Source organism: Aptenodytes forsteri, unplaced genomic scaffold (assembly GCF_000699145.1).
Source record: "Aptenodytes forsteri isolate BGI_AS27 unplaced genomic scaffold, ASM69914v1 Scaffold385, whole genome shotgun sequence".
NCBI lineage: Eukaryota > Metazoa > Chordata > Aves > Sphenisciformes > Spheniscidae > Aptenodytes > Aptenodytes forsteri.
In genome coordinates, this window is record NW_008795031.1 from 875,722 (window position 1) to 881,336 (window position 5,615).

Below are 5,615 nucleotides of genomic sequence, written 5' to 3' on the forward strand. Positions count from 1 at the left end.
ATCTTCCCCGGCACCGAGGTCAGGCTGACAGGCCTGTAGTTCCCCGGATCCTCCTTCCGGCCCTTCTTGTAGATGGGCGTCACATTGGCAAGCCTGGATCAAAGTGTTACAAAAGACTGCAGATCATGAAAGCCCAAAGGAACAAAGTTAGTGATTTTTCTAACAACATGTTTACACAGTGTGATAACAGCAAGTAGTTTTATGAGTTATATATACACCCATTTTGTGAACTGAGCTCTCCAAACCATGGAACTGTATTATCTGTGGAAAAATGTATGATCTTTTTAGGTTTCCTACAGATTTTTATTAGATTAGAAATGAGGAAGCTTCTCCCTGTACAATTAGGGGAGTTCCTGATCCCTATGTTGGTATTTACTGCTCTGTACCATGGATTATAGTCCTCATAGGGGGTATCCTTTGGATTTTGTTCTTAACAAATGCCTACTTTTTAATTCCAATGACTGTTTTAACTATTGTGCAGATGTCATGGAAAAAAATACCTGCATATTGTGAACTGGAATTTACACCAAAGCATCTGCTGTATTTTTACGTCCTTGAGTGCAACAAGTTATTGAGCCTGTCAGGTTTGTGAAATTTGTAAGTATTTGTTTTGCCATGACACATGCGGGCCCTAGTACCTGAATCCTGCCTCTAGCCGGGATAATGGCCGAGTAACGGCCCTTGAGAAACTGTGTGACATCAAAAAGTATTTCAGTTGTGCTATTCAGGCACTACTACTAAAGTTGAGACTGTCAGGCTCCAAATCCCTGCGGTCCTTGTTCTTTTTCCACTTATGTGGGGCACACTATGATGGTGGGATCTTCACAGGGATATAATTTTGGGACTGCCCAGGTCCCTATTCCAAAACACCAGTAATGAGTGATAGCAGAGCCAAACATAGTAGGATGTTTTTTCTAGTAGGCATATAGTTAATTTGGGATGAAATGGGATTATAAAACGCATTTATGTCAGCACAGGTCCTGAACTGGAGCACTGAAAGGAGCACTGAGGGGTCTTTCAGTCCTGCCTCAGTCTCTAGACCCTGACAAGACTTCTGAATTTGTCCTACAACCTCATCTCAGCTATCGCTTGCTCGTTACATTCTCACAAAGTTGTTGCTGGGGCTGTGCTATAACTGTAGTCCTAAAACAGCAGATGCCCCACACATTAGGTTGGAAAGCTGGTTTAGAGATTACTTTTGCAGCACAGTTTCCTTGAGCCTTTCACAGGGAAGTAAGACAACAATTGTTTTCCCAGATGTTTGAACCCTACCTCATTTAGCCACACTCCTCAGGCTTCTCCAGCGCCTACTGAGAAAAATGTTTGCTTTCTTCGATTCTTCCTTCTGTCTGTTGGTCACTCAGCGAGAGTAGACTATCTCTGATTGCTTCGAGAGGTGGCATTGCTGCATTAAAACCCTTTTTCTCCATTAAACCCCTTTTTCTCTGAAGCAATACATCTCAGTACAGAGGAGCTGAGGATCTGTTTTGTCAAGGCTGAAACACAGAACAACCTTTCCTTGCTTAGCGCTTCTCATTGGGATTCTGCTGGTTTCCCCTCTGGTCTTGTATGGAAACGTGAAGACTCAAATACATTTTTAAAGTAAGGAAAAAAACTCCATTAACCATACTTTTATCACTCTCCCCAGCCAGACAAATTCGGGATCTTTAGTACCCCATTCTCCCTGGTGACGTGGATTCCAGGGGCAGGAGCAGAGAAGGAATTTGGGAGATCTGATCCCGGCATACCTAACATTGCTTTCATCCCCATCATTTGCCAGAGAAATCCTCATATGGCCAGTATGCGTTTATTGCCCGGTTGTCTGATGGCTATCATTTCACTGCCTGTGAAGAGCTCATGGCTGTGGTGCAAACACCTACACCTGCAGTGCTTCTCTCTTCAGCCTGAAGTACCAGGGGGTCTCTGCAGAGAGTAGCAATACTGGGGTACGTAGCTTTACTGGGCCACTGGAGGGCAGGGCTGGTATTATGTATCAGGAATGAGATGAGAAGGAAGTTACTCTCATGCACCGCAGCACTCGTGAAGCACGCTCACGTATTTTGAAGTCTGTACTCATAAAGTCGACAATAACATCCCCATTTTCAGGCTTTATTTCATCATCAGCAAAGAGTGATCCTTTCATCCTTACTTTCCACTTTTGCAATGCAAAACAGAACTAGAGGAAAGGCTTTGCCTATTAATTTCTTCTTTAACTGCAAGCATCTTTGGGCTATTTAAACTGTCATGAAAACAAAGTGAGTCAGTGTGACAATATTGACAGAGCTGGGATCAGAGTGAAAGCACTTGTAAACCCAGCATCCTCTGACTTTGCACACCCAGCTGCCCACACGAAATGCTGCAACAGAACTAGCACCAAGGAAAAAAAGCCTTTGGCTTAGCTATGCCGAAAGCTAAGTTCGGGGGTACAGGGTGGTGATGAGGAGAGTTCCATAAACACAGTTGTTGAAAGGAAACGGCCTCATTTGTATTGAGCTTCAGGAGGGTCAGGAGCACTAGCATGTCTCTCTGAATAATCTTCACAAGACAATCAGGTCAGCCTTTCATTAATTTTGCAAACCAAATTTTATCCAATTGGGGGATTTTTCACAGTAAATCAAACAGCTGCCACACTAGTGAAGGACATTTAAAAAGGAAGTTGAGCTCTGCTGTGAGCTGGGGGAAGGAAAGGGATGAATGAGTCAAAAGCCAAATCCAGACTTCTCCTCAGACTCTTGTTCTGAGTGCTGGTGGTATATGAATACATTTCTGACAAGCCCGAGAGAGGCAGTTAGAGACAATGTCCAGTAACGTGAAAGATATTAAAAATGTCCATTAAGCCAATAAATGAATAAATAAAACCTTTAATTTCAACTGTACCTGTAGTTCACTTGTGCTCAGCAGAAAGAAAAAATGCATGCTTTTATGTACAGGGAAGAATGATCTATTGGGGCAGAAGAAAACATACAGAAAGAGGAAAGAAGACTTTGAATGACAAAGACAGGGGAAAAGAGCCAAAATAAAATGTAGGAAATGTGATGAGAGGGTAGGCAAGAAGAGGAACAGAAATAATTGTGGATGGAATACTGTTTTTTTTATTGTAACTTGTAGACTTTAAAAAGGAAGAGAAAAGAACAATGTAATCGTGTGGTTGAGGGGTATGGTAAACAGAGAGGCCAAAGGGAATAGCTGAACAACTTGCAGAGGAGACAGCTGAAGATAAACAAACATCCAGACTTCCCCAGCTCACAGGACAGAAACAAATGGGAGAAAACAGAAGCCAAGTAAGGTCTGCAGAGAATGAGAGGTATGTCTCAGTGTAATGCCAAGGGAGAGACAGACCTGCCTTTTCATCTGTACAGCTGAAGAGGACCTCAGTTTACTGGGCATTTCTTCTACTCTCTTCTCAACCACAGGGCAGCTGAAGGAATAGACCTAATACTGGATCGGGGTAAGAACTGTTCTACCACTGAGATAAACCTCAATGTCTTTGAGGCACTGAAGCTGAATTTGATTTAGAATTTTAAAAAAAAGTGCAGAATGTGCCATTTTCCCTGGTACCCCTGGTTTAGGGAGATCGGGAAGAGCAAACTTGCCTCCTTTGTCTGCCATCCAGCTCACCTCCAGCACATGGGTATGCATGTGTATAGTTACAGAAGCAAACTGCATTAGTCCACTCAAGTGCGTGACTCCAGTATGAGTGTAATGGCAACAATATTTGTGAGGTGGCACCCTGGTTCTGGCACAGCACATTCACAAATTAACACAAGCTTTTGCTGTGCATGTCTAATATGTTTTCTGCAATGCTTCCTGTAAAAGTCACCACAGAGTGGCTGAGGCTGGCAGGCACCTCTGAAGATATCTACTCCAACCCTGCTGCTCTGAGTTGCTCAGAGCCATGACTAGTTGGGTTTTGAGTATCTCCAAGTATGGAAACTCCATAACCTCTCTGGGCATCCTGTTCCAGTGTTTAACCACTCTCACAGTAAAAAAAAATTTTCTTATGTTTATGCAATATCCCGGTCAGGTTCCTGGCCTTTATGTTTGGAAATGTCTTCCAGGGGAAATTGCTCCATCACCTTCCCACAGATTGAGGTGAGGCTGACAAACGTGTGGTTTCACAGATCCTCCTTCTTGCCTTTCTTGAAGATGGAAGTGACATTCGCTTTCTTCCAGTACTCAGGAACCTCTGTTGATCACTGTGACCTTTCAAACATAATTGAGAGTCACCTCACAGTGACACCAGCCAGCACCTTCAGCACCCATGGGTGCTTCCCATCATGTCCTATGGGCTTAAGTATGTCCAGTGTGTTTAAGTGCTTTCTAACCATGTCATCCTTCACGGGGGTAAGTCTTCCTTGTTCCAGAATTTCCCTCTGGTCTGAGGGGCCTGGTGTGGCTGAAGGTCAGTCTTACCTGCAAAGACCAAGACAAAGAAACCTTGGGCTTTTCCATGTCCTTTGTCACTAGGAGTGGGGTCAAGCATCTAGGTAAAATGTTTACAAGAGCTGAACATTTTGTACTGAATTACAATTAGCTTCCCAAGAAGGATTGCCTTTTATCACTGCCATGACTCTTGCCAATTTGAGGGAGCAAGCTAAGCAATACTCAGTAAGTTGCCCTGCCAGTTAGTGGTGGGAGTCCCAGCGTTCAGGTACAACACTGTTTTGTAAACCCTTCAAGGTCTCACCTATCCTACCAAAAAATAATGGCTCTTTTTCATAATCAGTCATTCCCACTAGGTTTCATTCCCTTAAGTAAATACAAAGTACAGACATGGTATTGTCCTGAGAGTGTACTCCCGAATTCAAACTCCTAACACATTTAGGCATCTATCCCAACCATTGACCCCCATCTGAGTCATTTCAATGAACTATTCCTGTGTGCTGCAAAGCTTTCACTTGCTGCTTGCAGAACAACAGAGAAATGGTATGCTGGGTGGCTACACACCATCAAACAGGAAAGGCAAGAAACTCCAAGAGAAATTTTGCCCCCTGATGCCAAGTGAAGCCAGTAGTGTTTTGTGGTAATGCTGTCAATCAGACCTGCCCCCGCCTTTGGGTGTTGTAATCAGTAGGAGATCAGGGCTTCTTACCACCTTGTCCTTTGGGACTGAAAGGAGCACATCCAACTCCTACCAGCAATGAACTTGTCGGGACTCAGCCAACAATGCTCAGCTCTTTCTGACATTTAACTCCTTTTCCCCTTTCATCTGCAATGATAACAAGAGTGAAGGAATACATCCCCTTGTCAGTAGTACCTGGACAATTTGTGAAAACAAATTTATAGCACCCTTTATTTTACTTCTTTTTCACCAGGATGCTTTTTGCTGCTGGTCCTTGACGGTAGTACCTGGGTGTCCTGGTTTTGGCAGGGATAGAGTTAATTTCCTTCCTAGTAGCTGGTACAGTGCTGTGTTTTGTGTTTTGGATTTAGGATGAGAACAATGTTGATAACACACCGATGTTTTAGTTGTTGCTAGGTAATGCTTACACTAGGCAAGGACTTTTCAGCTTCCCATGCTCTACCGACTGAGAAGGCTGGAGGTGCACAAGAAACTGGGAGGGGGCACAGCTGGGACAGCTGACCCAAACTGGCCAAAGGGACATTCCATACCA